The sequence below is a fragment of the Peromyscus leucopus genome, chromosome 4, assembly GCF_004664715.2.
Source record: "Peromyscus leucopus breed LL Stock chromosome 4, UCI_PerLeu_2.1, whole genome shotgun sequence".
Classification (NCBI taxonomy): domain Eukaryota; kingdom Metazoa; phylum Chordata; class Mammalia; order Rodentia; family Cricetidae; genus Peromyscus; species Peromyscus leucopus.
This window is the reverse complement of record NC_051066.1, coordinates 56,074,317-56,092,875: the sequence shown is the minus strand read 5'-3', so window position 1 is coordinate 56,092,875 and position 18,559 is coordinate 56,074,317.

Genomic DNA, 18,559 nt, shown 5'->3' with positions numbered 1-18,559 from the left:
GAGGGTATGCTTGGCTTCCCTGGTGCTACATCAAGCAGAAAAAAAGATGCACAATGCTTTCTACTTACTCTGGCTGAAAAGTTTGTTGGTGATGGGAATGGATACTGCAACCCCAAATGAACTACCATTACCTGAACCCCAAAATGCTGGGCTTCAGTAAGTCTCATCGCAGTTATTGTTCAGCTGGGGACATATTCTTGGGACAGCCAGTCCCTGTCTGCACCTCCCTTCTCTGCTGTGCGAATGAATAACATGCCAACTCTATCTCTGAGACTTGCCAGGGCAATAAGATGAGCAAACATCCTCAGTAATGCACAGATACCATGGGAATATTTTGCCAATGGTGCCTAGAAATAACTCCAAAAGCTGGCCTCACAAATCTCTATGACCTCAAACAAAAAGACAGTTTAATCACGTATCACCTCTTTATTTTTGTAGATCGCTCTTCTGTATTATTCATTTGTACTTGCTCTAGCTCAAAATGGGTTCTAACTGTCCCTTGACCTCTAAGCAACATAGTACTTTAGTTTAACAATAGCTGTGCAATCCAGACACGGTGACTCATGACAATAATCACAGCACTTAGGAGGCTGAGGAGGGAGGATTGCTATGGGTTTGAGGCTAGCTTAGGCTACACAGTGAGTTCTAGAGACTTGCCTGAGATACAGTGTCACACCCTATCACTAAAGCAATTAATTAAAAAAGTAGTGCTGCCATGAAGATTATATTTGGAGGAAACTAACTGCTTTAGCTATTGTTATGTACCAAGAAAAGTTCACAGAGAGACTTGGAAGGACAAAATCTTACAAAACGTGTGTTGCTTTCATGCTTAGCACTTCCTATTTTCATGTAACTTTTTCTCATGGGACTCACTTACTTCCGCTTCTACTATGAGTGGTTAAAAGCACCAAGAAAACTTTCAAGTGAGCCATTTCTTATTTTGCCCAAATGAGCTTACACCTTGCTAATCTCACTTCTGAGTTGGTAAGGTTAGTTATGAGGGAAGCTTCACTAATGGTGGTTTTGAGTCTGAGAGAAGGTAGGATTTGCTTTGTTTCCTAGAATTGCTGCTTTGAGATTCCCCGGGCATTTCAACTGGGGATTTCTGAGTGACCCAGATCCTGGGAATAAGGTCACAGAGGCTCGTGAAGCACATGACTTGTGTTGATTCCTTTTAGTGCTGCATCCTCCTGCCTCTGTCTCAACTTTCCCATTTGCTATGACTCAGCTTCTCCTTTTACTGCATCCTTTGGTCACAATGACATTTATGAGAGAGTGCCATGAAGAAGAATTATCACTCACTTCATAGCTGTGAAATTTAAGGCATGTAGATATTATACCACTGTCCAAGGAGGTGGATCTGGGCCTCTCTAATACCAGAGCTGCTCTTCTGAGAGCCCTTTACCTATTTCTTCCAGCCTTATTCAGGCCCTTCCAGTTTAGAACTTGTTTACCTTAACATTAAGCTAGACTAGATTCAGGATGACTACCTTCCAAGTCACTATATGTTTTTCCAAGGCCCTACTAATAAATCCTCCCCGTGTCCTGCCTGGAACTTGTCTGCCTTTGCCCTGTGGTAGCTGGCTTTTACGTTAACTTGACACAAACTAGAGTCATCTGAAAGGAGGGAACCTCAATTAAGAAAATGCCTCCATAAAATCAGGCTGTAGGCAAGCTTATCAGTCATTTTCTTAGTGATTGATCTAGAAGAGTCCAGTCTATTGTGGGTGGGCCCGCCCCTGGGCTAGTGGTTCTAGGTTCTATAAGAAAGCAGGCTGAGCAAGCCATGAGGAGCAAGTCAGTAAGCAGCCCCCTGTCATGGCTTCTGTATTAGCTCCTGTCTCCAGGTACCTGCCCTCTTTGAGTTCCTGCCTTGACTTCCTTCAATGTTCACCACTTTAGTTGGAGGTGTGAACCTGGGAGATCAGGGCCTAAAAGTGAGGTGGACTAAAGTTTCATGCAACAGCCAACTTTATTCAGAGCATCAAACATTTCATACTTGAGGGTTAAGAAGAATCATGAGTAAGGCGTTCAATGGAAGGACAACCCACATGTGGCAAAAACCATGTTTTGCCATTTAGACATATGAATAACAACTGAAGTAAACTCTCTCCTACCTGCTACACCTGGGAGGAGCATGAGAACACATTCCAAGAACAATTCTGTGTTCTGAGGAAAGTCAGGTCACAGACTCTTGTCTTGTTTTCTTGGAATTTTCTCACAAGCACTCAGTAATCTCATACGGATCAGTTCCTGGTAACACTGCAATGATGGACAGTGATATAGAAGTGTAAGCCAAATAAACTTTTTCCTTCCCAAATTGTTCTAGGTCATGGCGTTTTATCACAGCAATAGTAACCCTAACTAAGGCACACCTTGACTGGGAGTTAGAATCACTTTTATAACTCCTAAGCCTTACAGATGCCTGGGTTATACCTCAGATCAATGATATGAGATTATCCTGGGGTAGGGATTGAAACTTCTCTATTCTAATTTCATCCAGGATCAAGGATGACAAGTGTATATCCACAAGCATATTAATCATCTGTCAAAACAGTGACTTAGGATGGGATCAACCCGAATAATTTGTGTCCTTACAAATCCCTCTCTAATAATTCCATACACTGGTTATTATTATCACTTATTATTACCTTGTTCTTTCTATTTAACTATTGAATAAGTATTTGAGTGTTTATTGAGGGCTGTTATATGGGAACCCAATGCTCATAACTGTTCTATATGCAATCTTCTCTCCTCAGTTTATAGAAATCACCCTCAGAGAGTGGGTCACATCTAATATTACTCCATCAATCAAAACATGCCTATTGCAATTGAAGCTCATATCTGAATCTGATGTCATTTTGTTGGATGACTCCAATTCTGTATTTTATCCTTATCTCCATCAATTTTTCATCAAATATTTATTAATTTTTATTATATGGAACTTATTTTGATAAATCCCATCCACAGTTGCTGTAGTTTAAGAAGAATCTTTAATTTTTGGTACAGATATTCATTTGCTTTTTTAAACGGGCTTCTGCTTTTATATCATTTTTTCCTATTTTTTTCTTGACAGTTTCCTACATTTATACAATGCGTTTTAGTGATTTCACTACCCCCGCCCCAGTTTCTCTCTTTTACCCCTCCCTCTTGTTGAAATCTTTCTTCTGAACAAGTGCCCTCCTCCTCTGATGTTTTCATTTGTATGTGACTCTGAGTTTATAGCTACTTCCGAGTGTGGGTGGGAGGTACTTTACTGGAGTATCAACAACTTACCTTCTTGAAAACATTCTAAAACCGTTGCAAAGAAAACTCCATTGCTCATACTAGAGGCACTTCTCATTCAAATGTCACTGATGTGATATCATAAAATGTTCTGGAGGCTAAGTTGTAAGAAGGCTTAATAGTCCACAGAAGGAGTCTGACTGAACATGGCTAAACTGAATACGTTAGATTTCTAAAGACTATTTTGAAACACTACACTGCCCCAGATGAGGATTTCATGGTAACTGGCTGAACACCAACTTCTCCCTCCTCATCTTGCATTTCATGACTTGTTTAAAGAGGAAAAAAGCAAAGGTTTCAGTTACCAAGTAAACAGGCTAAAAATGTACATCCTGTGAAAGCTGCAGAGAATGCGAATCCACAGGAGTCTGAAGACTCAGAAAGGGCAGAGGACTCACAGTCGTTCTACAAACACCTTTGTTCCTCCAGATCGGCTCCTTCCGTCCCTTAGAAGCTTTCCCTCCTGTCCAGTTTCCCTTCCTTCAATAATCATTCCCCTTTATTTCGATGACCTGTGACTCATTTCTGAATCTTAGCTGTGGACAAATCTTAAATGTATCTAAAATAAAGACATTCATAGAAAAAATGAAAATAATAAAACGTCCCTTATAAATTTGTCTTCATCCTGCATCCCATGCTTCCTATGTATCTCTGACCTTCCTAATTCAGTGGGAAACACTCTCTTAGCCTCCGCACTCTGAATCACAAAGAGTCTCCCAAAATAAACCAAAATAAAGTCATCTATTTTTTTTTTTTTTTTTAGTTTTTCAAGACAAGGTTTCTCTGTGTAGCTTTGCTTCTTTCCTGGATCTCGCTCTGTAGACCAGGCTGGCCTCGAACTCACAGAGATCCGCCTGGCTCTGCCTCCTGAGTGCTGGGATTAAAGGCATGTGCCGCCACAGCCCAGCTAAGTCCATCTTTTTTTAAAGAGCACCTAATGTCTAATAAACTAGGTGCTTATTCCCCAGAGCAAGGCTAATACCATATTCACATTTTAATCCACAGGCATTTACTTGGCACCTAATGTGTGCTTTGTAAGACTTTTCTGCTCAGTGAGGTTGCCTAGAATAGGATGAATGAGTGGTTTGCAAGGTCACATGTTTGTATTTTATTTGGGGAAATAATAAAACTTCCAATAGTTGATGTAAATTTGGCACAAACTTGCTCACACCTGTCAAGGGAATATAAAATGAAAAATCCTGTCTGATCATGCTCAAGTGGATTAATACCGACCTTTGTTGACACCCACGTCGCTGCCTGAACACAGTCTTTGAAGTGAGGAAATGTGTGACTTTACTTTCTTTGTGCTTAGTTTTGTCAACAGTTAGAGGTCATGTTCCTGAAGATAAGGAGGCACACCACACTGCAGAGATATAGATAGACATATATATACACTCAGAATTGATACAACTGTTTCAAACTGTCACCGTAGCGCCGCAGACCACAAGCTGCCTCCACTAGCGAGCAACTGAAGTATTTTAAGCAATTCTCTCACACAATAGGTTTTTGTTGTTCACAGTTAAGATGTGGACTGAGGGTCAAGGGTACTGAGAGCAATGAGTGGCAACCTTTTATGCTTCTCACCTGATGGTTTTCCTCTCTTTCCTCTCAGCTATTCAGAGGGCTCTGGGGTAAAACCACTGTACTGTGAGCATTGAATCTGCAAAGTGTGAGTGACCCTGGGGCACAGACAATAGAGGCTCACACTTCACACTGGGACCTTAATCAGCATTTTAATTGTTTAGCAGGCAGGTATTTAATTAAGACGCTGATGCTTCCTAGTTTAACCCACAGCACTAGCCCCTGAAACTCACCCTGAATAATCAGCATGATTACTATCATTTGGGGGAAAGGAGCAAAGGGCTCTCTCTCTGAAGATGTTCTCTCTCTTTTAAGGTGCATCTCTGCTGCTGTGGTCTAATTTAAAGGCAAAAAAAAAAAAAAAAATTACCAGGATTTGTTTTTGAAGCTTATAGGACTGTGATGAAAAGAATATAATATTTGAGGTCAGAATAACCTATTGTAGATGTCACTTAGGACCCGTTTGGCCCTGGATGGTTTCTCTATTGTCTCTAATGTTCTCTTTCTCCAATAAAATTAAGGGAAGGGACATGCACCACATATTCTGTGTGTGGGGTGGGAGCGAGGTGGCAGGCCACTCTAGGGATGCTGTGGATATCAGCTTGTTCCTTCGGTGTCTCCAAAGAAACACTAAGTTTATTTATTTTAGAGCAACTTATTTTTAAATTATTCTTGAAGAAGACTACATAATTTAAATTATGTAGTCTTAACTTAAAGTAAGATCTGTGGCACTTTTATGGCTCTTCACTTTCTAAAATAGCATAGAGGATGATCTCAATTAGTTTAAAATGTAACTCAGGAGCCCACAGTGGGCCAGTGAGATTCCTTAATAGCAAAGGCACTTGCAAAACCACTGGCGACCTGAGTTTAATTCCCATGGAGGTGAGGGAGAAAACCAACTCCTGCCAGTGGTCTCCTGACTTTCCTACACACCATGACACATGCGCACCCATATACATGCACATATAAGCATGTGCTTACACACACACACACACACACACACACACAAAGTAAATAAATATAAAAAGTAAGAATTTAAGTCAAACAACAGCTTATATTCTATTGTTCAATGTTTAGTGTAAGATGAAAACAGGAAAAAATATAGAATAAATATGTTTTATCCATTTAAACTGTTTCCCAAGACAGGTTGTATAGCTCAGTGATAGAGTTATTTGCCTATTATCTGCAAGGCCCTGGTTCTGAACCCCAGTACTTCAAAAACAAAAATAAAAAAATGCCAAAAAAAAAAACTGTCAATCAATCATTAAACATATTTTGCCAGGTGGCATAATGAGCCTTCAGTTGTGGCTCAGGTGCTTTTCCTGAGCTTGTGAGAAAAAGACATCTAAAATTCAGAACTAGATTTCTAAAAAAAAGAAAAGGAAAGAAAAGGAAGGAAGGAAGAACGGAGGGAGGGAGGGAGGGAAGGAGGGAAGGAGGGAGGGAGGGAGGGAGGGAGAAGAAAAACCTAAGAGCTGGAAGACCACGGCAAGGCAAAGCTGCAGTTCTACAGAGCAGTAGAACCTGAAGATCTGCAGCTAGGTTCGCACACTCACAAATTACACCGTTAACGGGCAGGAGTGCTGCAAGACAAGGTTCAAAGACTCACAACAAGGTTCAAAGACTCACAACAATTACATCACAGAAAGCAGCCTGCCACCCGGGCTAGCCTAGCCCTTATGACAGCAATGATGCCAGTCAAAAATAACAAAAGCCTAATTTATGCAACACTGAGAAGGGCCGCTGTTTGGGACTAACTGCCTTTCTTGGTGGCTGCCTGATTCTCTGCAGCCATGAGCTCAGAAGGGCAGGGAAGATGGGACTCCATGAGGGAAATGGCAAAGGTAATATCCATCCCCCCCTCCCCCGCCGTGGCCCCTGACTTAATAAATAAGACCTGCTCAGATGGGACTACATACATTTGTTAGTCGTACTGAATGGTCTGACTCATCTTTGCATCTTCCTGGACAGTCATTAAATGCTGTGTACTCATGGAAGCACTTCCCACGTCTGTTAATTCTGCAGTCTTTCGAGTCTCAGTCTCACCCCTTAGCTGATTGACATGAAGGTGAGCCACTTACCTTCCGCTCCAAATTGGGTATCATTCTAGAACCTACCAATGGAGGCTTTCCAGGATAGTGATCTGAGTCAATAATACACTACATAGAAAACCGCCTATCTATGGGAGGCACTTCCATGAGATTTCTTAAATAAAAAGAACACACCTCCAAAAACAGCACCAAGATATTCAGAAAAATTAACTAAACTACAACTTATGCCAAAATCTAAACCTTCAGCTAGACAACAACCAAGCCTTTAAAGACTAAAATATTGCTTTAACAGTTATTAAATAATTGTCTAAATGTATACATGAGTAGTATACCATTAAATATATAAATTTGTAAATCACATCTACTATATAGTATTTATTATATATTTTATTTAACCTATTAATGTGTAAATGTCACTGTTCAATACCACACTGTTGTGTTGAAAGTTGCAAGATCTAATTGAATACATGTCTATTTCCACTCTGCTTATATATAAACATATATAAAACACAAAAATTCAGATATTTCAATTTACTGCCTTTCCCATATATAAACATAGTTTTTACATACCTATACTATTTCTGTCCAACAGTAATTAATTAAAGCTACGATTGACTTAATTCATCTAAATTATATTATTTTCAAGTAATAAAAAACATGGTTTCAGAAAACAGTCTGTACAAATTAGTCACTGATCTAAACAGTCTACATACAAAGAACCAAAATTACAACATGGGCTCAGCCAGAAATAACTTCAATTTTGATTTTCATATTTTTTTTAAACTTTTGGTAATGAGAAATATTTCCTTCGCAATAGAAACTAGAGCTTTCATGTCATATACATATAAAGCTCAACATTCCTATTCTTGTTGGCAATCAGGAGTGCTTTGGAGCTGGTCAGCTGATGCAGATTTCTCTACAAAGCAGCTTCATGCTTATGTTGGCAGACCTCCTGGGGGAGATTGCAGTAACTATATTTAATGCACTGTAAGGTACTTTGCTATTTGTGTTATATTAATATAGATTTGAAACTAGACTATGCCTAGAAAGAGTAAAAAACATAATCATGACCTAAGGACCAATGGAACAAACAAAATGTCAAAGAAATGACTATTTTAATAGATGGAGACCACTAGAGAAACCCACAACCAACCAAAAGGCAGTTATAGAGCCCACTCACCATGGATACATCTCCAAACACTCCTGCATCTAAGACTCAGAGAATAATGTGGAAGATGGAGCTGAAAGATTGCAAGAGCAAGAGAATCAGGGAGTTTGCTGTGGGATTGTTTCTCCTTGTAATACCAGAAGCTATACCCATAACCTCTCACAAACATGACTGCCCAAACATGAGCTGAACAAGGATGACACCAATGGACACGTCAAACTAGATGGAGAAAAGCCAGAGAAGCCTCAATCCTGCACAGAGAACTACAGGCAACTGAAGAAAGCTGAGGACAGGAGAGGTGTTCTTCCTCAGGGAAAGACAACCAATTGGTTGCCTAGTGCCAAATGATCAGTCTGGAAAACATACATACAAATAATCTTATTTAGACCAAAAAGGTTATATTAAAGAGAACCATGAATTTTAAAGAGATCAGGGAGGGGTATATGGGAAGGTTTGGAAGAAGAAAGGAGAAGTGAGAAATGTTATTATATTATAATCTCAATTTTTAAATGTCTCAAAAATGTAAGAATTAAAAAGAAATCATACCAAGTAACCAGAGGTAGTGATTACTCATTTTTAGTTATTGATTTTATTGACTGTTTGGCTCAGCAAATCGTGCTGACCTCTTAAAGCCCATGAGGCTATATACCTGAGGACTGCACAGCAAAGAGTCTTCTCTCGGACAGTGGTGGGGGTCATGAAGGTGAGAGCACTGATGAACTGTCTTCTCCCTCTTTGGGTGTTGCATGAGATCAATCAGCCCAACGAGGGCACACTGATGCTATCTTAGTCTCACTTTGAGTCAACGTTCAGTTTAGTTTCTCTAGAGTGGGAGTCATGTCTGTTTCATCTTTATATGTGCCCAGGACATTTATCATACACTGTATACTAGATGAAAATATATTAACTCAAATGAGAGAAATTGAGACTCTAAATACACAGCACACACACACACACACACACACACACACACACACACACACACACAGGTGTTTGTGCCACACGTCATGTATGGAAACCAGAGAACAATTTGTGGGAGTTAGTTTTCTCCTTCAACTATGTGTCCTGGATAATGAACTCAGGTCATCAGTCTTAGTCATAAGTGTCCCCCCCTCCCCACCAAGCCATCACACTAGCAACAGTAAAGAAAAAAAAATGTAAAAAGAAAATGCCAAGCGATAGAGATGTATTTTAGTGACTGCCATGCTAATTGATATTGTAAATGCCTGCTGTGGAATTATTTTCTTAATATAGGGAAGAATTTTTACACTTAAAATATATTTGTGGCATCATTTTCAAACTCTGACAGGAAGTGCTTTTTGAGAATTATTTGCCCCTTGATTTAAATAAACACACTATTTCTTAAACACACACAGTGGGTAAACAACTTCAATTTTTTTTTCTGGTACTTATTTCCTTTCCTAAACTAAAATGGCTCTCTCGGTATCACAGCTATCTAACATTGGATTAGAACTTCAAGAATCCGAGTGTGAAAATGGTGTGTCTTGGGAAATTCATCAAGTTCAACGCCCAATTCAGATGTGGCTTACTGAGGGCTTTGTGTGTATGTTCTACACGTAGACGCTTAGCTACAACCTGCAAGGATGTGATCTTTCTATGCTCAACTGACACATTCAAAGCTGAAAATAAATACCAAACAGTTTGATAACAAGGCACAGAATACAGTTCCCTTTGAGTATAGTAATATTGAGTAGAGTAAATAGTAATACTGATTATAGTAATGACTTCATTATATGGACGCCCATAAAAGTTGTACAATAATTTTATTTTCAACAATTAAGAAATTAATAAAGTGAACCAGTGGACATTGAATCAGGCTGAAATGGCAACAAGATGGAAATGGAGCAGAAAATTTTGAAACACAGTTAGACGATGGACTGGACAAGTCTTATCAGCAGTCCATGAGATGAAGCAAAGGAGAAAATAAAGGTGATGAGTCCCACGATTGACTTCATAGGTGGATAGTGAAGCCATCTACTGAGACCAGGAGCACAAGAAGAAGAAGGCATTAAGAGCTAAGGAAGAAGACTGGGAAGACAGTGTCTTTTGAGATGTCTCTGAGGTGTGTGTGGACATCTAAGTAAGGACAGACATTATACAGGATATCATTAATCTGGTAAGGAAATGGATTGAAGGTAATATATCTGAAATATTAGCATATAGGAAGCCAATCAAGCCCTAACTAGGCAGAAGGTCACTAAAAGACAAAGCAGACCAAGAAGAGGAAAAGCCCTGAGAAAATGATTCCCTATATCACTCAGTTTGTTAAGAGGTATTATCTCCTTGAAACATTGTAAGACTTCAAATATGTGCCTTGATAGCGTTGGGTGTTCAACAGCAGCATGCAGCTAGCATGGCTGTAATTAATTTTGCTTTCTAAACCCTTCGAACATCCTTTTGTTACACAGTGTGGTTTCCTTAAGTTACCACATGCTACCTTCTTGAGCAGATAGGGCTGGCTGGTTTCATTTTATGCCACACAAACAAGCATGTGGCATGAGGTTCAGTCTTTTAAACCACACAGCCCATTGTATATGCACGTTTTAGCAAAAATATAGACTTGTACTAACACAATTCAATTAGAATTATGGAAGTTATCTAGTTTTTTGTAGATAAAATCATTCAGAAAAAGATTAATATCTGTTTTGATATTGTTCATTGACCCACTTTCTGTACAGTTTTTCTAGAACACCAGCAAAGAATAATTAATTTGAGCTTTGGTCTTTTTTTTTCTTTTATTTGTGAGGTGTGTGTGTGTGTGTGTGTGTGTGTGTGTGTGTGTGTGTGGCTGTGTGGTGTATGAGTACACAGGAGAGAATTTTATTATTCTCATCTTATTCCCTGTTAACAAGATCTTTCATGCTAGCCTGGCAGTTAGCAATACTCAACAAACTCCTTGTATCCAGCCTTATGTTGCTGGTGTTATGGGCCCACATGGCCACACCCAGTTTTTACCTGGTTATTGAGGATCTGAACTCAGATCCTTATCCCAGAGCAGCAGGCATTTTTACGAACTGAACCATTTCTCCAGACTCCTGTCTTTGTTTCTAAACCTTGATTATCAAAAACTCTGAGTTCAAGAGCTCAATAATTTGTCTGTTCTCTGTCTGCTCCCTGTCAGTTACTAAAGGAGTTCTGCTGACTTTAAACCACCTGGAACTTCACAAAAGTAGCAACATTTTTATGCCTGTGTCATGACGATCTTGTTAAACTAAACCACTAAATAATAAATAAATAAAACCATCTTAGCCAGGCATAGTATTATTACATATAATTTTAAACTGTTTTCTGTGGCCAGAAGCATTAGAACAGCTGCAAAATACCGTTAAAAGTTTAGGCTGGCCAGGCAGTGATGACGCACACCTTTAATTCCAGTACTCTGGAGGCAGAGTCAGGCAGATCTCTGTGAGTTTGAGACCAGCCTGGTCTACAAAGTGAGCTCCAGGACAGCCAGGGCTGTTACACTGTTTATTGAAACCGTGTCTCAATAAACCAAAAAATAAAAAAAAAGTTCAAGGTTGCTTCCTTTTGGTAAAATATAATGAAAGTTTAAGAAATGTAAAGTTACTGAGTCTTCTTCCTCAGCTACAATATCTTAAATGCTAGGACTTATTGTGTGCCAATTATGAAGTGACAACCATTCTTTGCTAGGGAAGAAACTACATTTAGTGTGCTAATATAGATAGGATTCATGCCTATTATATATGGTGTTCTACAGGTGCCTGTGGATCCAAAAGAAACCGAAATGTCGTACACTGTCAGGCTGTTTAAGGCAAGAACTGAGTCACAGAGTCTTAGACTCTTGTTATGTTTAGAAATCAAATTGGAATCCACTTGTAGTATCTTGTTGAATATGTTTCTATTATTTATATTATATATATATACATTATATATATAATATAATATATATATTATAATGTGAAGATAGATGAAATGTCCAAAAATGTGTTAAATATAGAGATATCCAGACTCAGAAAAGTTCTGGGGAAACAAATCCTTAATTGGGTACAAAGGGGTCAACTTACTTTTTATGTTTCCATAAGAAACAAGAGAAAACCCCACTCTCCCCATATTCCAAATGGTTTGGCTTATTTCACTGAGCGTGAATCTTCTGTTGTGGGATTGAATGGGACTTGGTAAAGAGTGGTGGCAACTGTTATGGGTCTGAAGCTCCAGGATTTTCAACCAGGCCTAGTGTTCTGGAATTTGCCTAAATTCTATTCTGTTAAAACATAAGGAAATATTCTCTCTTCCTTATGTGTAGAGTAATTTTAGAATTAAAATTCTACATACACTTTCTACACATGAACTAATCTATCACAAAGATTCAGCCTCTTGCTTCCCAGAGAAGCAATGGCATTACATTTGCTGCATTGTGATTTTTCAACCTACTTTTCTATGTTCCTGTGTGTTAGGAGCTCAGCAAGTATATGAAGTGTGGAGAGATCAAGTCCCATGTACCTTCCTAAACATGTAAAAAGGCACCAAGCTAACAATAGGCAAGAATAATTATATGCAGATAAGTGTACTAAAAAAATAGACTAAATGGATAATGGCAGTATTAAGTTAGAAAGTGAATTCAGAAAGGTTATGCAAATAGATTAGAGAATGTATAAGCAACAAAACCAATCAGAGTTACAGTTAAATATATTATTTACAGTTGTGAAATTTGGGCATTACTTAGTTTTTAGCAACTTGATCCAGTTTCTTTTTCTGTGAGAGGTAAATTATACATGTCTACTTTTGAAGATGATGTGAAGACAGAGAGTGTATATAAAGTGCTTAATACAAAGTGTGCATAGTAAAGCTTCAATAATGGTAAGAAAACACCATTAACCTTAGAAGTGATGTTTGTAAGTAGTATCATTATTTCCCATTCCTTGTTATTAAAAATGGAAGAACGGGAATTTTGTTCTAAAATATTTACATAACACCCTGATTTATATTACCTCTTCCCCTTGATCACACTTTAGTAACAAATACATGGTTCTGGAGAAATTGTAAGACAATGTACTGCTCTCACAGAGGACCAGAGTGTAGCTGTCAGCATTCATAGTGACTGCCTTACAATGGCCTGTAACTCCAGCTCCTAGGGATCCAGCATTTTCTTCTGCTCTCTATGGTACACACACACACACACACACACACACACACACACACACACACACAATTAAAAATAAAAATATACTTGCACATAAAACAAAAATAAATTTTAAAAAATAAATAAAAAATAAAAATATACTCTTTTTTAAACAAAGACAATGGGATTTGATCCATTTGCAAAGGACCAGAGTTTGGTTTCTAACACCCATGTTGAACAACACACAACTACCTGTAACTCCAGCTCCAGGGGATCTCTCTCTTCCAGCCTCCATGCACAGCAGGCACACAAACGGTGCACACACACACACATGCAGGCAAAATAGTCATCCATAAAAGACAAAAATAAATAAAATACAGTAAAACAGATCCATTGACAGCACTGAAAAGAACAGTGGATATCATCACCACATGATGGTTTTCTACAACTTCCCGTAAATTGGAAAGTAAGTGGATTAGCATGGTGCATGAACAGTAAAGACACGATGTTTCTGAAGCTGTAGGTGAGCAACTATGGGAAAAGAAGGCACTTTATGCCTAGAATCTCAAAAGCTCCAAATTTGGTATTGAGACCAGGGAGTCAGAGATCATACAATAACGAGAAGAAATTGGAAATATAAGCACAGACAGAAACAGTCAGGTGGCATTTCGTACTGAAAACTGAAAACATGACTATTACTTATTATGGATAATAAAATGGGCATGATTGGAGAATAGGTGTTGGTAATAAAAAAGCAAAAGTGGCAAGAAGAGTTTTCCAAAGACAAAAACCACTATTTTCTCTCTTATATTTAGTTGCGATATATACTGCCTATAATTTTAACTGTAACAGTTTTTTAAGAACTCTAATTTTAAAAATCTCAGTTTATTCACTCCTACCATTTCCTACTATTATTTGCTTTTTTCACCTCTCTTAAATAATCATTCTGTTGTTATACAGTGTCAAGAATATCACTTTCAAATATCAGGCATCCTATAGTAATTGATTTCTTGGAGGATATCTTTATTAATTTCTATTTCATAGCATCCCTTTTTCTCTTGAGGTGAAGCATTTTTTAATTTTCCTTTGTACTTTGAGTCAGTACACATTAAAACATATACAATTAGGTAATACATTATTTTAAAGATATAAAATGAATTAACATTACATTTTCACCAGCCCATATGCCCTGAATATTGCTAGTCTTACCCTAGCAATTAATGGTTTTCTTCTATAAGCTGCTAACTGCTTTAGGCTCCTTATGCTTTATTGCTAAGCATAAGCAAAATAGCTTGGAAAATATTCAGAAGCATCATCAAAGGTCTGTAGAAATCAATTTATTGATTAATAGTCATCATTTTTGTTTCCATGGAAGCATAATTCATCACTAGTAATAAGTCAAGTTTGGAATTATAACCAGTAGATATTTGTTTTCTTTATTACTATAATGACCTAAGGTGGAAGTAAAAATACTTGTTTAACTGTTAGTTCTCTTCTTAATTCTGTAGATACCTATTCACAGCTACTATATAATAATGAATTGGAATTCCAGAACTAAAGCATAGCTCTAAGAAGATTTCTAAGGAATAAATGTCCTGTAAAAAAGATCAAGAACAATAAGAAGCAGTAAGAGAAAGAGGAGGAGGAGGAGGAAGTGGGGGCAGGAGATGGGGAAGGGCAGGAGGAAGGCAAGGCAGTGAGAAGGATGAGGAGGAGAAGAAGTAACTTGAACATAGTTTTTTTCTTATCTTTCCCCAGCATAAAGAAATAAAGATTAATGTTATATAAATATAGATTAAAATAGAAAGTGTAGAGAATTTTCAGTCAATACACGTATGATATTGATTTGTGCAATAGTTTAGCTTTTCTTTTTCTAATAGATGATTTTTTGCAGAGTCTGTGGAGCCAGAAGTGATGATGCCTAAAGGGAAAGAAGAGAGATTACTCTCTAGTTTAAAGTATAGAAGGGGGATGGACAGGCGCTCTGCATTAATCAGAGTTCATGGAAAGAAAGAAAAAACATGGTGTGAATAAAATTCTCCTTTTTGTCCCCTGTTATGTATTATGGTCTACATAAGTAAAAAATAACAAATAAAATTTCTATCACAGCACCTTAAACTAGTGTGTATGATTAGATGAGCCCAAACTGTTAACTAAATGGTAGAGTGAGCTTGAATGAATAAGAAAATCTAGTTCTGTTCTCCGGGTCTCTAAGATCCTTTCCTGCTCCACATGTATTCCTGCTCACAGCATGTCACCCACACTAGCCATGCTCAGGCCCATGATTTTCATGGAGCCCTACTCTGTCCGCTGTTTGTTCTCCTATTCTCATTGCAGAACAGAATTCCTCTTGTCCTTGGCCATGATGACTTGTTTGTGGTAAGGAATGGAACCAAAATCAGTACTCCTCAAGATTCTTTGACAAAGGTATCATCAAAGAAATTCTGTTGAAGCATTAATCTAGTTAATTTTTATCAATAAGAAATCAGGACTCAGATATCAGGGTAAGAACCTGAAAGATGATTTCAGAAATACTAAGAAACCATGTAAAATTGCAAAGCTTTATAGAACGGCTCATTATAAAGGCAAACTTAAACATGTAGAGAAATATACCATATTTCTGTGGCTAAAACATGCCAGATTGCTACTATTCTCATTTGCTCAACATTAATCTGTGCATATCATTCATTTTGAGTATCCCTCATCCAAATCTGAAATGTTCAGTTTATTTGAAAAATTAAATACATAAGAATAGTTTAGATGAAACAGATGGGCTGAATTTAGGTGACAAAATTAAGCTATAAAAGTAATAGACAAGCTACACGAATAAGTATCAGCTAAATCTTGAGATGAGATACTTTGTAGTTTGGCTCCAACATTTTATAAAGCATAAGAAAAGTAATAATGTGTAAGAACAGAGGTTTTCTGTTTCTATTTTTTAGAAACAGGGTCTCATTGTCTGGACCAGGTTGGTCTATAACTCAACATGCATCCAAGACTAGGTTCAAAGTCTTGATTTCCCTGCAAAGTGCTTAGATTATGTGAGAACTCATGATTACAACTAAGGTCATGAAATGTGTTTTCTACTATGTTGTTGGTAGTGTTGTGAGTTAACTCAAGTTTTTTGGAGGACAAGATTTTCTCAAGTGCAAATTTCAAAAACTATTTTAAACTATTGAAAGGCCCACAAAGAAAGAAGTAGTTAAACAAGTTAAATTCTAGCAAAATGAATACTAAATACTAACCAAATGAGAACTCCATGATTTTATATGAAAAATTCTTCCAGGGGAGGCATAAATTACAGAAAAAAATTATGAGACCATATATGCAATCAAGTCACATGTCAGTTATAATTTGGTGCTTATCATGTGCAAGCTTCCAAAGTATGCATACACATGAGCAAGCTCAGCCTCTCATAAACATGTTTGCAGATGCACAAAACTTACACTTTTCTGGAACAGGACCACCGGAGGAGAGAGTGGATAGAGGAAGAGGTGTAATGACGAACAGTTCTAGAAAAGAATGAGGTCCCTTATAGCTAGACACAAACATTGCTTGAACAAAAGGTAGCAAAAATATCAGTATCATTTTCAGGAAAATGTAATAAAGTTATTTCCATTTTTAAAGAAAAATAGAAATATACTGTGCTTTCGCAGCCCTGGAATACATTCTTTATCAGTTTATGTGAGCTATTTTATCAAATAAGAATGGTTCCTTCTTCATCTTCATATCTCATATAATTTTTCCACATGACCAATAACTATTGAGTGATGGATAAACAGAATGACAAAATACTTTATCCCAAAACTGTTGAAAGCTAGGCTACAAGATGGCTTGTGTTTCAGTCGTTTCCACTATAGACAACAGAATTCAAATTGTTTCTGTGTTTAAAAAACTTGTAAGTGTCTAAAGAGCCACTAGAAATCCCTAGAAAGGGACAAAGTCATGTCTTAAATTCAATTTTAAGATTTGCCAAGAATAATATTTAATATTTCTGCCAGAGAAATATTTATCAGCCAAGGGCTGGCTTTTTTCCTTCCTGTGTTGCTATTGACATAAATAGAAAGATTGTCCCATTCAACCACACAGGATCAAATAACTCAAGAGGTTCTTTCTCGCATATATGGGATGGAGAATTGTCCAAATGTCAGGGCCCCATGTTTCAAGGACCCTCCCTAGTAAAGCCTTCAATGTCTTTTGAAAAGAAACAGCAAATGCTTTCAAGCAGCATGACACTAAGATCACAAAAATACAAGGATTTGAAAAATCACAAATATAGACATTTAAAAGATTCAATATTTGACACAAATTCACCCTCCAGAAAGTATCTTTGCTGTGGAAGTGTGTGTTAAACAACAAACAGAAATGTTTTCTCAATGTTCCTGCAGTAATATGTGGTAGAATTCAAAGTCAATAGAGTCCAACTTGGGACAGGGATACTTTTGTAAGAGTATATTTTCTTTATATGCAACAAGATGTTCATTAATTTCTGAAAAGCTGTTATTTGGATCAAAATTCATGTATTTAGTAAACAATTAAAGAAAATTAGGTCAACTCAAGTCTTTAATACTAAATTCTGCTGATTGCAAAGTGAGAAGAATTGTAAGACTGAATATTTACCCCTAGCCCTCCTTCTTAACACTGGATAAGTGCAGCCAAAGGGCTGGCCATGTGCCTCAGTGGTAGGTTATTTGTCCAGCATGCACAAGACCCTGGGTTTGATCATCATTATTAAAAACAAAGCAAAAAGCCAAAAAACAAAGCAAAACAGAAAACCCACTGCTTGCTAAATGACCCACAGAAATGTAGCATTGGGTCAATAGTTCACCTAAGTAAAATGTCTGGAAGTAAAATTCTAAATGTCACATCAAAACATTGCCATGCCTTATAAAAGGTTTATAATATGCAAAAGGTTCAAAATGAATTAGAAACTAAGCAAAGTCTTTGGGTCCCAGTATTGATTTTAAATAGATACGTTGGGAGTAGGTGAGATGGGTCAGCAGGGAAATGTGCTTTCTGTACAATTCAGACAAGCTGAGTTCAGTCTCTGAATCCCCCAGTAGAAGGAAAGAACCAGATTTCCAACCTGACCTTTGACCTATACGTCTCTACAGTTGCAAATGCATGCGTGTGTATACACACACACACACACACACACACACACACACACACACATACACACACATGCACGCACGCATGCACGCACACACACACACAAACACACTTACTTGCTTGGTTAATTATTCTAATATTTTATGTTCTGTGTATATCTGTCTATGTAAAAATTATGGTTGTGCCTTATTATTATGTTTCAAATGTATGCTATCAAAATCAGCCACCTTTTATTGACTATTAGCACCAGGTTGGGCAACA